Raw genomic sequence first — 16,785 nt, forward strand, 5'->3', positions numbered from 1 at the left:
CTGGCCCCGGCCCGGCCAGCGCGGGGAGAAGGAGGCGGGGAGGGAGCGCGGGGGCTGCGCGGCGACGCCGACAATGAATGAAAGTTGGGGGAGCGCGGCGGCGGCGGGGGAGGTAGGTTCTTGTCGCCCCCTCTCCGTCCCCGGGGAACGTGGCAGAACTGATCCCTCATCCTTCCGCCTCACAGAGCTTGGAGTTGTTGTGCGGAGTTTCTCACGCAGTCGTGACCGGCGAGTTGTCAAGCGCCCCGCAAGAAGGGGGGGGGTGGGGAAGGGGCGGGAGCAGGGCCGGGGTCTGCCTTCGTGTTTCTATGTGTTTGGTCCGGAGAAGAAGGGGCTGCAGCATCGCCCGCTGCACTTGTAAACATCGCCCCAAGGGTCTCCTCTGGTCAATGCAGCAGTTGCTACGGCGGGAGAAAGACGATTTTCTTTGCATTTTCATCCAGTGCAGTTTTAGTATGAAACTCACTAGAACCTCTCTTAAGTCATTTTCGAAAATAAAATAAAATGGGAAAGAAGTGGTATTTATGCTAGAGTGTGTCGAGTAGCAACATGAAGGCTGCTGCACTCGTTCAGAAAACACTTTCCATTTAAAAAAACTGTATTCTAAATTACACACAAAGTGCCTGGATAGATTTTCCTGGTAATGTTTACTGTCATTGTGTCTTCAGCATTCTTAGGAAAATAGCAAGTGCATCGGACTCTTAACTAAATTCTATCTGGGTTTAGTTTTCCTTGCTTATGAAGTCAGTTTCACGCAATTTGCAACAGCTCTTGAGACCCTAGTAATAGGTGAAAGTGATTTGTCTTTCATAGATGGCAACCCCCAGCAGGGATGACTACGCCTTCAGCAAGGTGTAGTTTGGAAATGCTCAAGGGAATCCATGGTTTCTTCCATATGGCTGGGTCCAGCTGAGTCTCTCCATCCCTTGGGGTCTCTGCTGCACAGTCCCTGCAAGAGGCTTGCTGTCTCTTTTTGCTCCTTACCAAGAGGACAAAGATACTTCAGTTTTTTAGGCTGATGCAGGAAGGAGAATTCAGTGACTCTAAGGAGAACGCATCATCTTCCTTGTAAACACTTTCCACTTTTTTCTCTCATTTGATTCTTTCAGGTCATTAAAATGGATTTAGAAAGGATTTTGCAAGTTTCTAGCAAGCAACAGAAAGGGGAAAAATAGAACTTAATCTAACATATTGCTTTCATGTATCTCCTAAAAGCCTTTATCTTATAACTCCAGGCACACCAAAACCAGAAGACACAAATGTTAACCTTTCAATATTTCTCATTGTTTGTTTCAAGCACCAGCAACGTGCATAAGTGTTGCAGAAGACACAAAGAGAAGAAAGAATAATTATTTTTAACATAGTAATTCTCAGAATTAATTCAATTCTTAAAGTGTTAAATGTTGCAAAACTTCTCTATGCTGAGGTGATCTAAGATCCAAACTGCTCTTAATGTACTCCCCCCCCTCTCAAATTGAAGTGTACTAAGTACAAGCAAGATCAATTTTTATTCCTGTTTGGGGGGTTCATTGATTTTTAACATGCCCACCTTTGAAGCATACCTTTCATTCATTCAGATTGATTTTCCTGAGTGTCTTGCCTCTCAGTGCACTGAAACTCGCTTTGTGATCTAAACTGTTCAGTGGGGGAGCTCCCAATGTCTGAAACTGTCTGAGGATGAGGCCTTCTGCCAGATACGGTATAGTATTACTGCTGGGGTGTGAACCTTGTCCTGCCAGAGTACCCTGTGGCTGCCTTGTTTGCCTGCGGAATTTATTCTAAGCCACTTCCAAAGTTACGAAGGAAAATATTTCTGTAGAGACAGAAGCTGGGGAAAATTATAACAATAAAGTGTGCTAAAATCAGTTAGAGACATTCATCAGCGGAAGAGCAAAAAGCATATTGCAGCCATTTCAGAAAATAGAGCAGCTAAAAGCAGTTTCCTGCTCCCCAGGTTTCATTGTACAATGTTCTACTCTTTGGAGGGTTAAAACTAAGAAGATCAGAACTAGTAGTATAAAGAGATCAAAGTCAATAGGTAACATCTTTAGAATGGGATCCAGAACATAAAAATGCAAAAAGCTGCTACTTGCACACAAGACTGGTAGCAATGACCACCACTGAGTGCAAAGCTAAGTGCTGTGCAGAAGTGCTGTGCGGATTCAGCTGAGTGAGCTCTGTGAGCACCACTAAGGGTAGCACGCCTGAAAGATACTGAACCAAATGACTTCTCAACTTGTAAATAACTGAAGGCCACTGAGGTGGCAGAAAAATGATCAATAGAGGTATATTAAGAAAAAATAGTATAAGGTAGCTTCTCTCTTTGGCAAAACTTTTGGGTAAGGGGAAAGCATGATAGATGGCAATATTAATAGGTCATTTACCACCATGAGCATTAACAGTCTTCTAAGCAATCTACTTAAATACCGTCAAAATCTAATTGTGGGAACGTGGGCACCTAAGTGAGTAAAAACCTTCAAATCCTATATTCACAATATAGTTGATGGTCAGTTTGGGAATGTAAAGAAAGTAGACTCTTAAAAAGCTATTAAGACGTGCCACCTAATGATTCCACTGGCAATTGAAAATGAAGTATGACTATTAACAGATGATACCAGAATAGAAAGAGATGTGAGAAGTTTGAAAGGGAGAAGATCAAAATTGTTTTGATAAGTTGAAGAAAACACATGGAATAAGTAAATCTTAAGGAAGATGTGAACACAACATTGCATTCAGAAAAGATATTCAAATGTATACATGCAAAATGACTAGCTGGGCAGCAGCACACCAGAGAATGATATGGAGATGAAAACACACCATCCTAAATTTATGATAAAGGAGATTCCATTACAAAAAGGCAAACATCATTCTGATGAGGTATACATTACATACAGGAGGTAAGCATTCTTAAATGCTTACCAATTCCTAAAGCTTCACAAAAGCTTCTGTCAGCTTTTATGGGTAAGATAAATTGTTCTGTTGTAGACACCATTCCTCAAATATGCTGTAAATAAAACAGAGAGGCTCCAGGGGACAAAACTAAGAATATAAGTTTTAACGAATATGAACTATGAGAAAGGTTTGAAAAAAGTACACTTATCTGGTGTAAAAGCAAGCAAACCAACCCACTCCACCCAAAACAAACACAAAACCAACCAACAAACAAACTCGCAAAAAAACCCACAGCCAACCACCACCACCAATAAAACCAACCCAGAAAAGGGAAAGGCATAGTAATGCTTACCGCAATTGAAACATGTTTGTAAGCAGCCCAGTGGTCACTTAATATTCATAACTAGTAAAGGGCTTCATTTTCAGAAAGGAAGGTTTATGAATCAGAAAAGCTGTTAGCAAGGCTGTGAAACCCAAAAGATGATACTGGTCTTTGCTGGCTTCCCTATCTCAAGCCGAATTTTTACTGGCAATTTTAAAACTAAAGACATACTAGATAGAAGTTAAGCAAATGTACCACATACAGCATCTGAGCAGGGACATCAACTAATTGGCCTTTCAGGGTCTTTTTCAGCTGTGATGTTTTACGGATATAAAATAAGTAGCCTTCTACTGGTAATACTCATTGTCAAAGAGGACATCTGGCTCTGTGTGTTAGTTGCTTATTATTTATTATCACATTTATAACCAGGATCATCTACTGCTTCAAATCAGGACTGTGCTTGGAGGAGGAGAAGTGCAAAAAATACATGAGCACAACCCTCTGGCTTTTCCTTTTTAAGTAGACATGATGTGTGAAAGGTAGGGAGAAAGTAATACATTCTTTTTTAAAAGCTGGCAGCAAAGTTCTTTTGTTTATCAAGCTAATGTGAAGTTCATTGGTTGTTTACCTCTAAGCTCGTGGAACAAGCAGTGCAAACTGATGCTAGCATTCAGATCAGAAGAGAATAACTGTGTCATGATTAGTCAAAAGAAATCATGAGGACATCCTGAGCAGCAAGCTAACATCACACACAGAAGAAGACCATTGGAGGAGGGGAAGGAAAAAAGTTATGTAGAAAAGAAAAAGTACTTGGAGAAAGACAAAGACATACAGTGAGAACAAAACGCATGAACCTGAAACAGAAGAATGGGGAAATAATGACTTGCACTGCTGAATAAGAATGAAAAAATGAACAAACAACCCAACAAAGCAAACCCCTCACTCCTTTTCTTTAAGTATTTATTGCAACAGAGAGACAAAGGCATAGTTGCAACCCACTGGAAACTGTGAATAAATACTACTTAAATAGTAGTTTACTTTTAATCCTACTTGTGACAGTGTCACTGGATGAATCAGAGCTTGTATTTTCTGAGTTTTAATTGGTTTTGGTATTCCACAGTGGATTGCAGCATGAAGATCAGCTTGGAAATCATATGTGTACTTACATGATATTTTAGATCAGATAAAGTTTTACTTAGTTGCTGTCTTCTCTAGTTGGTAGCTAGACAAGCTTAGAGCAGGTCTGAAATGGCTCCAAATTAAATGCAACATTAAAGCAAACTCTAGCTGGCAGGAAGGGGATATAGGCCCATGTCTGTGTTTGTACAACTTCTCCAAGGGAGCCAAGGATCAAACTTCTTGACTTCTCTGAAACAGCACCCATAATAAACATTACAACTGGTAGTAAATATTTCAGAAATGTATCCTTAAATCTAAGGCTGAGTGACCCGGGGTTTATCCAATATCAAAGGAACGCTATCAAATTTTTAAGGTCATGGATTTCACACATGTAAAACCCTTAGGCTCCTGTGGAGCTATCTAAAGTCTCACAATGCTTTACCATAAAGTATGATTGGAAATTTGTTTGAAAAATTTCCTGGGTTTTAGGAGCTGCAAATTAAAACCTTGAATCACTCCATTATCATTATTATGGAAGAGAATAGATTTATTCCCATTTACCCAACAAGCAGAACTTCAAGTACTCCATGCATATCTATTGTATTGCAAGATTCTCATTAGAATTTTCCCCTTTATGAAAAATAGTTATAATACCTCATGGCTAGGTCTAGGAAAATCTTGGGAGGAAGGAAATGGAAGTGTCAGAGCTGAGTAAACATGTATCACACAATCCAGACTATGCACACTACTTTATTCAGGTTCTATTTGTTCACTTAACACTTAGAATTTATATGGCAGCATGGGATTAACTCAAGATAGCTAGGGGAAATTTTGTTTATGCTTCCTACTAAATTAAGGAGCTATATGAAAGGCTGTCCAACATGTCCAACAGTCATGTGATTCTGTGTAAGTTGATAAATCTACCTAAACTGTATTAAGAAGATAAGCTTCCAAAGAATAAACAACCAAAACACTGAAACATAAAGGGAGAATGCAAGAAGTGCTTCAGCAGAGAAAACCAACAGAAGATAAACTGGTCTAACATTGACAATATTTTCCCTAAATTCTAATATAAAAGGTAAATCAATTCATTTCAATGTTTTCCTGAAGTGGTTTATAGTCAGTATTTATTATGGTCTATCTTCATCTACCAGTGAAGGTCTCATAATTTGTGCTAGAACAGTCTTTGACCCTTACCAGTGACCTCTCAGGTGCTATCAAATGTAGAAAATCTGATAGCTGTTGTATGTTCAATACTCCTGTGACACAGATTAATGAACACACTATATTATCTTGCATGGGATGGCACAAGGGACTTCATCCAACCTCATGCAGTTTAAGAACTTTCTCATTTCAACTAAAAAAACACTTTCACAATTTGTGGGGAATTTGTACTTGAGAATCATAACTCCCAGTTTAGTGTGTGGAAATTCTTAGGAATTTGTTACAGTTCAGTGTAGAACAGATTATTCAAATTATCAGCTCTTGACATTTTGCATGAGACAAACCACTGAAGTTGATATTTCTGCATGAAGACTGATAATTTGTGCTAAGATAATCATGACCTTGCAGGGTGGAGGATCTAGTCTCACCATCACAAGTAAGTAGGGAAACTCAATCTTTAAACAATGTGGTCTGGGCTTCATTTTGTCTATTTGTAAACACAAGCCTAATTTTCACAGCAAGTGTAGTCATGCTACATTTGTTTCAGCTTTAATGTCTGGCCTTTAAGTTAAATAGCTGTCTTCCTTCCCTGGGGATTCCTACCCTGATGTAGTTATAAATAGAGGACATATCCTTTCTTGCAACTTTCAATTTGTCAGGCTTCCTCTGTTGTAACCGAATCTGAGAATACAACGTCATTACTTCTTGAGATTAACTGTTACCTATTCCGTCAACACAGCTCACAACTTGCTTTCGCTGGTGTCTAGCAGCAAGAGGTAGAAGAGCTGCTTCTGGCACAAGGGAATAAGCTACAACTGATTTTTAAAAAATATTTTCTTAATGACCTTTCCAAGGAATGGAACGGAACATCTCTCTTATGAGGAGAGACTAAGGGAGCTAGGGCTCTTTAGCTTGGAGAAGAGGAGCCTGAGAGGTGGCCTCGTCAGTGTTTATAAATATGTAAAGGTGAGTGCCAGGAGGATGAAGTCAGGCTCTGCTGGGTGATGCCCAATGACAGCACAAGGGACAATGGGTAGAAGCTAAGGCACAGGAGGGATTTTTTTCCCTGTGAGTGTGACAGAAGACTGGAACAGGCTGCCCAGGGGGGTTGTGTGGTTTCGCTCTCTGGAGATGTTCAAAACCTGCCTGGACACCTTCCTGTATGATCTGGTATAGGTGATCCTGCTCCGACCCGGGGGGGGGGGTTGGACTGGGTGAGCTTTCAAGGTCCCTTCCAGCTCCTGACATTCTGTGTTTCTGTGATTCTTCTCAGACTTTTGTAGAAACATCTGTCCCGAAGCAATTGGAAGGATTTCCCCAGGTTCACCTCATGGCTGTTAGCATCATTGAAGTAAAAAACCAATAGGATTTAGATTCCATATAGTTTCTCCTTCACCTTTCAGGGTGCGTATCAAATGGATGAATTTGATTTTAGTACACAGTGCATTTTTTCCTGCAATTTTAAAGTGATGTGGCTGTTCCCCTTTAAAATAAAAAGGGGGAAGTATTATGAAGCAACATGGGCAATCTGTGCCATTCCCTTTTGCCCCTCTGTGAAAGAAAATCAGTTCACTGTCAACTCTTCTGTATCAAAGAAACCAGAGCTGTACTGCTGTCATATCACTGAAAAATCTCGTCATTAAAAACAAAAACAAACAAACAAACAAAAAACAACAAAAAACCAAACAAAAAGAAGAAGCCTACTTTGAAATCTTGCAGTTGAAATATCTCTACTCACTGGTCTTGCTATAAACTAATACACACTTGATATTTCTGTATTTGTTTGAGGTTTGTAGAATATATATCATGTGAGATAAAAGAAGAAGGTTGTGTTTGGGTATTTTGCGAGGGGAAAGGGAGGAGAGACTGTAAAATGTCTGAGGTGATAAAGACACTTTGAGTGCTGAGATGTCTCAAACTTTTCTGGCAATTTTTCTTAAAGAAAAGATGTTATAATCTGCTTTAGTGTAAGTATGGAAAAAACTTTCTAACATGATATTTTTATTATGTATACATGCCTTTCCCTCCCCCCCCTTTATCACCACATAGCGTGGGATAATGCATTTCAATTGTATCTCATTAAGATTGAGACTGTATCAGTCCTAGAGAGAACATTACTGAATCTTTGTTTTCCACTTGCTGCTTAAAACTGAGTATGGGAGAGTATTTTTTTTTTCATAGGTAACTTAGAATGTATTTTCTAGAGAAATAACGTTTAGGTATAAAGGCTGGTAAGTAATTTCTGCTGGATATATTCTATTCATAAAGAAATTTTGGCTCATTAGCCATCACCTTTGAAGAACAATGGCTTCATATGAGCACAAAATACATTCCTCCAAGCCATGCTGGTGACTTAGTGTTTTCACTAAAATATTTTTATCTCTCACCCTCCCATTGCTTTTGTGTAGCTGACACTGCTCTGTTGTCTGGAAACACAACACACAAGCAATGGGGAAAACTTCATTGTAGAAACAGTTCCATTAGGAAAGGATTCTGGCAAGGAAAATATTCTCTAAAAAAGAGCAGGAAGTTGACCTGACTATATTTATTTAAAACCAAGTAATATTTAGGATATGCACCCTTTGACACTTGCATTACAGAACAGGAATGAAGCAGCCTGCAAAGGACAGTAAAATAGCCAAGAAGAGATCTGCCAATCTGGCTTTTATCCTGTGTGAATATAAGAGAAAGAATTGAAGAATTTTTTTCTTTTTTTTTTTCTTCCCCTACTTTCCCCCTTTCATTATACCTGCCAGATAGAAGTGAAGACACTAGAAAACAAAGACTGTAGAGGAGAAAGCAGAAATGTATACCTTTATTTCCCAAGGGAAAGGTAGAATGACTGATTTGTATTTCTGTACTGTAACATTTTTCACTACCCAAATCTCCATTACTAGCAGCATGTGTTAAGGATGTGGAGTACAAGTTTCATTGCAGACCTTTAGAATAATATGTGTTGAAAGATATTTAGTCTGTCCATATTGCTTATCAACAATTTTTTTGCACAGCTGTAGCAAGCATTGTGAAACCAATTCTAAGAAAACAGAGTAGTGTGAAGATAAAAAGAGACGAGGATTTTTTTTTCAGATGAACAGTTCTCTGGCTGAAAAGTGCAGTTTATGGTCAGCAAATGATATCTGGGAATTCAAAATGATTTTATAAGCAATGCTGGCTGAAATAACAAGTGGTACTTTATTTTAGTTTGCCATGTTTAAACCTAAATGTTTTGATTTTTCATTTGAAACGATTGGCTGACTGATATTATTATTATTATTATTATTATTATTATTATTATTATTATTATTAACCATGTTCTTATTATTTTATAAAAAATACTCAGAAAGCAAAATCCTCACACTGACCAAAGTGAAATATCTTCTCCAGTTTTACTATAGATATTGAATTTAAAGTTAATAAACCGAGTTTCCTGAGGGATCCTGAAGCAGAACCTTTGAATAACACTTAGGGTAAGTATGTAAAGAAAGAAGGAATAACGCTTAGGGTAAGTATGTAAAGAAAGAAGTTTTCACTAAGTTGATATTGGGAGGATGTCTACAGCCACCTAGGGTGAAAGTCATAAGTGGATAAAGATATTCAGCATTACAAGAAGGATTGTTACTGAGAATTGTGTGGTTCTAGTATAGTTTTCCACTAATATTGGGAAGAACCAGATATTCCTGAACACAATAGGCAGCAGATTTCATCCTCTAACTGTTTCTGAACCACTGAATGGTGATTAGAGTGGTTTAGATTTGTTTGCTGTTTAATGAAGTATTTCTAGACAAAAAGAGTCATAGAATGTAACACCAGATTGAATGGCTAATTCTTTCAAATTCAGATGAAGAGGAACAAAAGCAATTGCATATGTTATTTGATATATTCAGCAAACTAGTTCATGAACCTGGCCGAGTTCTGAGAGCTCTAATTCCTTTAACAGGCCTGATATTGCTTTAGGTTAACAGCTGAATTTTGGCCTATATTCCAAGAATGCAAGAATGAGAAAGGATAATGGTTTCAGATCAAAACTTAGGAACAAGCACCTGAAAAAAAAAACTGAGATGGAAGCAGAGATGTCAGAATTCAATCTATTTTATAATTTTCAACTAAGAGCAAAATGTCTATATCAATAAAAATCATAGAATCATCATAGAATCATAGAATCAACCAGGTTGGAAGAGACCTCCAAGATCATCCGGTCCAACCTATCACCCAGCCCTAACCAATCAACTAGACCATGGCACTAAGTGCCTCATCCAGTCTTTTCTTGAAGACCCCCAGGGACGGTGCCTCCACCACCTCCCTGGGCAAATGAAGAACAGAGAAAGTACTAGTATTCCACTGAGGGTGAAATGGAGCTGAGTATATTCTAGATACACTTGAGAAAAGATCACATTGTTTATGCTTGTACAAGCTTGATCAGAGAGAAAAGGTTAACACAGATATGAAACGAGACATTTAGGTGCACATAAGAATGTGGGATATTAGAAAAAGAGCTAGAATAGTTATGGAACCACGATTCGATGTGAAGAAAAAAAATCAGATAAGATTCAAAGGTGCATTTGAAAAGGTCATTTGAAAAAAATTTCTTGTGCTCCTTGGCTGAACAAGATTATCAGACTATTTCTCCATGTTAACTTGTTAACTTACTTCTGATGATAACTTGTAGGTGTACCTAAAGAATACGTAAATTTTACCAAAGTGGATTACAAGTAGTTTTGGCAACTTGTTATAAGAAATAAAAAACTATTTTATTTGCTTGAAATTGCAATTGTTCATTAACATCCTTTTGAGGTGAGACCGGAGGGGTTTACCTGACTTTATTCAGTGTTTCAAAGACTGAGGTACTTGTACAGCTCTAAACATAGGGATATCTTTGTTGAAAGCTGCAGAAATCCTATTTTTTTTTTTTCTTGAAAGACAGATCTGATTCCTGTCACCTAGGACTAGAGATCGCTGAATAATTTCCCTCAGCATTTGAAATACTATTATTGAAATACTGGTACTATTCACCAGGATTCAGTTATGTGAAACAATGTGCCTCGTCTGAAATAGATCACTTCCACTCCAGTTCAGAGGAAGAGACTTCTCTTCTGGGTCTCCTGCTAACACTATAGAATTATAAATATTCTGTAATTGTCCTTCTAACAAATATATGATAATAAAAAATACTGAAGAGGAATTTAACAACTTGGAAATAAATACTTCAGGTTTCTTTTGTTAAGTGTATAAAGATTGTATAGTCAAAAGCAAGCACAGCTTACCCATACAGTTTATTTGCAAAGAAGTTCATATTGTCCATGGCATCAGTGCAGCATGCTTCTTAGCCACATCAGAGGAATGTCTCTATTAACACAGAGATGAGGAATGAAAAGAACTTCACAGCTACATTTGAAACAGGAAGAAAATTGTATGAAATACAAGACACCTTTTACTCTGTATAAACAACAAATTAAACACTGCAGAGAATTTGGTCCCCCTACTGCCATTTTTAACCATTTCTCTGAAAGCTGCCTTCCCCAGAACCAGTCTTTCAACATCTAAAAATATAATTCCTTTGATCAGGGCTTAGCTTATTAGAACAAGAGTGATACAGACTTGAGAAATTATTTTCAAACTGCTAAGAGTTCGGTATTATTTCAGCTTGGAAATTCCATTTTATCACCTCTCTCACTCTCATTTTGCAACCTCAGCCATACCAAATAATTTCCTCCAGCTAATAAATGCTGAATTTATATGGCAGCCTTCACCTTGACCCTCCTTTCAGTACTGTAGCTGCTGCTCTTGCAGGGACTTGCTGGGTTGTTGTGGTTTCTCCAGCCTACTGTGGGTTTTATGTATTTAAATGTGCTGGTTTCTTGTATTATTAAAGTCTCTCATTGGGGCAATATTATTGTAGCAGAGTGCTGATTTAAAGAGAAACCTTTCTGAACACAGAAATTTGCTGTCAGTAGCCAGGAGAAGAGAGACAAAATATTCCACACTTTGTAGTCAATTTGAATGCAATAATCTGATATTCTATTGAGCGCATAAAACCTCAGTGGGACCCATGAATTATAGATCACCAGTGCAGAGGTTAACAGCTGGAAGAAAAATACATACTTGCAATCAGTAGTATCTGAATCATCACTTTTTTTTTTTTTGCATAGGCAAAATCTCCAGTGCCTCTGTTACTTTAGTCCTTAAGGTATATGTGTTGTGATAATAAAAGCAAACACATTCTCCACAGGGCTCCACTTCATTCAGTACACAAAATAAGTTGCTAAACAGTGTTTTGCTTTCCCATACTATTTGTTGTGTGGTCAGGGATCTTTCTTAGCCCCTATATTGGTCTTGTATGTACACAAGTTATATCTTACAGTGAAAACAAAACGGTGACTTTCTTTCTGAGTTTTTGCACTTCACTGATTGTTTTAACATCTAATGTACTTCATAAATATTTACAACTATATCAAAAGCTTTATTTAATCACCATTCTATATGCACAAAGAAATGAAGGTCTCTGGAGTTATCACTAAACTTTGAGTGCCCAATTTGAGAGGCCTATGACCTGAAGCTTTAATTGCATTAGCGTTATACACTTCTGCTCCATATTGTCTGTACTTGGTTGCAGTCCCACACAAGACATTAGCCATCTTTCCATTTAGAAGTTCAGAATCTCAGTGGACAAGGTCTGTAGCAATCCAATGCTATCTGAGAGATATTTTCCACAATTTACCATATCTGATTCCCATCCAGATTCAGACAGAAGAGAATGTGTTCTTGGCATGCCTCCGACAAAGACTACTCCCACCAAGACTGAAATTCAAGACTCTTGAAATCATGAATGACAAAGCCTTTCAAAAGAGATCAAGTGTTACTGCCACCTCCATCAAGTAAAAAGTCATAACCCCAAATCCTAAAGTCCTGAATCATGTTGAAACTGCTCTAAAAATGAAGTGTGAAATGGTCCCATTGAGTTTATTTTGTGGCTGGAATCTGGCAAAGTTTATAAGGCAGTCTAAAGACCTGGTAATGATGGATGATACCACTAACCCTACTTGTAATATAGAAATATAGTCAGTGTTCACTTCTCCTTATAACAGCCACTCTTTCTTTTCCAGAAACTTCAACATGCTATTCCTCAACTAATCATGGTACTCATCTAAATCTCATTCCTATGGAGAATTGACCTATATCATCCTTTCTTCATCCACTCCTATTTTCCTTTCACAAGTTGTTCTGGCAGAGGACTGGGTACAGCTAAAAGGTGATAGGGCATCACATTGCTGAACAGAAGTAGACTCCAGGTGAAAGAAGATATGTAGTGCATTTGCACATAAATTATCCATTTTCAATGTAGCTACAAAAAGAATGACATTAAGTCCTCAGATGTCATGACTGATAAACAGGAGATGATGTTAGAAGGATAGAAGGAAAAAAAACAAAAACAAAACTGGAAGACATGAAGAGATACTGAAGAGGTAGCTGGAAGAGAAGACAGGCATTTTTTCTTTCTTTTTTAAAATTTAATCAGACTTTACAGGAGATAAAAATCATAGAAACTGATTGCTCAACTGAGGAACTGGCCAGCATGAGGTGAGAAAATAGCTGAGCCAGGTGTTGTGCAGCTGTAGGAGGTACACTGAGTAGACTGCTTATGGCCATTCACTCTCTCTTTTGGCCTGTTAGTTTCACTTCATACTGCTCTTTCCAACCAAACCAGTCAGAAAACCGTGTAAGCAAGTGCTCGACTTAATTTTTAGTCTTCATTTAATAAAGATTATACAAAACTGAATAAATACTATACACCACATTTCTGTTTCTCATTATTAAATGTAGCTCTTATCTGCTTGGCACAGCAGGTGTTTAAAGGTTGTAGCGTAGAAGGATGTAAGCTCATGATAGAGTCAATTCCCGGCCTCACTTGAGCCGGTGATAAAACTCTTGTTGTCCTTTGTGAGATTAGCATTTCATCAGACACTTTACCTTAATTTCTATCTGTTGTTTGCATCCATGTGTATTCAAAATCATACAGGATCACAGGATATTGAAGGTTGGAAGGCACCCAAGGAGATAATCGAGTTCAACCCCCCTGCCAGAGCAGGAACACAAAATCTAGCACAGACCACAGAGGAATGCTTCCAGACAGGCCTTGAAAGTCTCCAAAGAAGACTCCACAACCTCTTTGTGGAGCCTGTTCCAGTGCTCTGTGACCCTTACAGTAAAGAAGTTCCCCTTTGGTTTGAGATGGAACCTTTTGTGCTGCAACTTACACCCATTGCTCCTTGTCCTATCCCAGGGAGCAAGTCAGAAGAGCCTGTCCCCCTGCTCCTGACCAGCCCTCAGATGTTTATAAATGTTTATTACATCCCCTCTCAGTCTTCTCTTCTCCAGACTAAAAGTCCCAGGTTGCTCAGCCTCTCCTCGTAAGGCGTGCCCTTCAGTTGCCTAATCATCCTCATAGCCCTCAGCTGGACCCTCTCCAGCAGATCCCTGTCCCTCTTGAACTGGGGAGCCCAAAACTGGAGGTATTACTCAATATGACATCTCATGAAGCCCATGTTTCACTAGTGCAGAATTATCCTATAAAACAATTCTCTAGCAGCAAATTTTTCACATGAATGCCATGAAATAAAATGAAATTAAATGAAAAAATATGCATGAGAAAGAAATACCAAAACATGGAGAAATGTGAAAACATCTGAATAATTTCAAAACCTCATGAAGGCCACAGCATAATTTTCAGCCAAAATATTTCTAAAACTGGCAGACCACAAGAACCCTGGAACACCCATGTGGAAACATACTTTTAATTTTAGAGTAAATATTTTTTCCTCATACACAGAAGTCTTTAAGTAGTATAAGACAGCCCAAAATAGGGAGGAAGTGAGGAATTTTGTTGTGCAATTTAAAATGAATTACACATAGATAAAATCAAAGTTAACGTGTGAAAAGCTTACAAAAATACACGTTTCAGAAAGTGAAGCTTATAAAGTGAGACCTCAGGAATCTCTTCATGTGGAAGGCTTAGTTTTCCAAGCACTGTTAATCTGATCATTTTATGTTTGCACTGGGAGTCGTGAACCTACTGGCTGTGGACCTTCAGATGCCATAATTATAAACCCACAGATAATAAAAAGGTGGAGAGATATTGGTACTCTGTCATCAGGGGAGTCTCTGTAAGCAAAGTAGGTGTCTCTCATGCTACAAAAGTGTCTTTAGAAGAACAACTATTTAATTTGAAAATTGTTCCTCATCTATCTGTCCTGCTGCAACTGCAGCAAACGTTAAGATCAACTTTCAGAACTTTACTCTGTGGTTGAGAAGAAATTAGAAGTCCTGAAGAAAAAAAATCAGTATTCAAAATTGGAATTCGTCATCATAACAAGAAAAGCTAGTGAGTAATAGTCTCTTCTCATCCTTTTATCTTCAAACACATAAAAGAACAGCACCTGCTTCACACGTCCTTCCTGTCATTAACATTTTGTACTCTGAACATTTTGGGTATGAAAAGCATCACTGTTTTCTCACAGCCTTGAAAACTAGTATTTTATAATCATTCAACATGCAGAGCAAGCCAGTTAATAATATGGATTTTGTCACCCCTGAATCGTATTTGTCATCTTTCAGATGATCTGATTTCTATAAGATGCTTTTCCTAGGTGCAAAATGGTGTTCTTATTTCATATGTGCAAACAGGTTGCTGGTCAGTTTGCACCATGCCTGATTGCTGCAGTCTTCTTGCTAAATTGTTTTCCTGGGTGAAGAGCTTCTTATCCCTTGTGCACATGTGTGTGTGTGTGTGTGTGTGTGTATGTAAATCTAAGTGTCAGCAGCTGGACTGGAGACCATGGGGTCACAGTGTCCCTGCAGAACCAGAGAGAGTGGCATACATGTACCTTGTGTGAGTGTGTACCTCAGTGTGTGATTGATGGTGAATAGCAGGCTGCACTCAGCAGTAGATAGGGTAAGAAGCTTGGGAGCCTGGTGTTGAAGTGGTCCCAAGACTGAACTGGATACTGGAGAAACAAGAGGGTTTGAAAGTTGGCTACTGGAAGAAGCAGGAGGTCCAAGCCAGGTAATCGAGAAACTGTCCTGGGGCCATCTATCACTGAAGTTTCAGGTCTAAACCAGCTACCAGGAAGAGGCACTTTCATCTACGTGCTTGTGAACCAACTGCAAAGCAGCCCATTACTAGCAGGAGGTGGGCACAAGCAGTGGTGCAGCTTTGCCTCTGCTGAGCTGTGGGATGTAGAGACCACTTACAGATTCAAGATTGGATTTCACAAAGGCAATAGAAAAACAAAAATTAAAATAGTTTTCTCCCATGGCCTTCTGTATAAAAACTAACAAATAAAACATGCTGCTGATCATGATTGCATACTGCTTTTGCTGTCTTTTCTGACAACTTATTCTTATGTGTAATTATACTTTGGATGTTACTACTTTTTATAACATCTCTAGTTTTGTGCTGCTCTTCTAACATGAAAAGTACTGTAATTGCTTCTGAAAAGAAACCTATATTTACCTTTTAATGTTGCTTTTATTTATGAACACTGTACCTGCCTCTGACATTCTGAATCTCTTCATGGCATAAATTAGCAATATAATTTTAAAAGCAGAAAGCTGCTCTGGAGTTTTTTGTAGGAGATCACATTTACTTTACAGTTGCTTGTTAATTGCTTTAGTGCCTAAGGATGTACAACATATGTCCTGCAAAGAGGCACCCATATGGTTGTACAGTGTATGTCCTGGCACTCTGTTGCCACAGACTAGAAAACAGACTTCTCTTTAAAATGCATGGCCCACTGCATGACTGAAGGTGTGACACATAAAGGATTATAACTGACAACACAGAAGCCCTACACCTGTCACAGCACTGTGTTAGGAGGTTATGTACTCTGTTTTGCTGAGCAGGGGAGAGAAGATTGCCTTCAGTGAAGAAACAATTAAAAGATACTTCATGATTTTGTACAAAGGAGATTTTCTTTCTCAGCTACCTGATTATTCATGTCAGTGAAGCTAAGCTGCAGCTCAAAAGCTATAAAATTAAAGTAGTTAGTAGAGGAAAATGTGTAACTGGTGACATGGAACCTGTTTTTAAAAGGTAGTGGATCTTCTAAGGCAGCAGAGAGGTCATTAAGGATATCTTTTTAAGGTATCTACATATTTAAAGGCCTAAACACTTTAAAGAGTCCAGCTTTAGCCTTTCAGTTTCTTGGTGAGTATTATAGACATATTCGAAATGTAATGCTATGCATCACCTTCAGAAAATCAGCAGTTGATGTGAAAAATCATCTTAGCCCAAG

At 38.5% G+C, this 16,785-nt stretch overlaps 1 long non-coding RNA gene across 1 annotated transcript; it reads left to right on the plus strand.

Moving 5' to 3' along the window:
* The first annotated feature begins 6,849 nt into the window (after window positions 1–6,849).
* Window positions 6,850–11,440, plus strand: LOC135179487 (uncharacterized). The gene is made up of 3 exons (XR_010304014.1): window positions 6,850–6,901; window positions 8,882–8,964; window positions 10,419–11,440. It is a non-coding gene; the product is annotated as an uncharacterized LOC135179487 (long non-coding RNA).
* The last annotated feature ends 5,345 nt before the right edge of the window (window positions 11,441–16,785 follow it).

The sequence above is a fragment of the Pogoniulus pusillus genome, chromosome 11 (assembly GCF_015220805.1).
Source record: "Pogoniulus pusillus isolate bPogPus1 chromosome 11, bPogPus1.pri, whole genome shotgun sequence".
Classification (NCBI taxonomy): Eukaryota; Metazoa; Chordata; class Aves; order Piciformes; family Lybiidae; genus Pogoniulus; species Pogoniulus pusillus.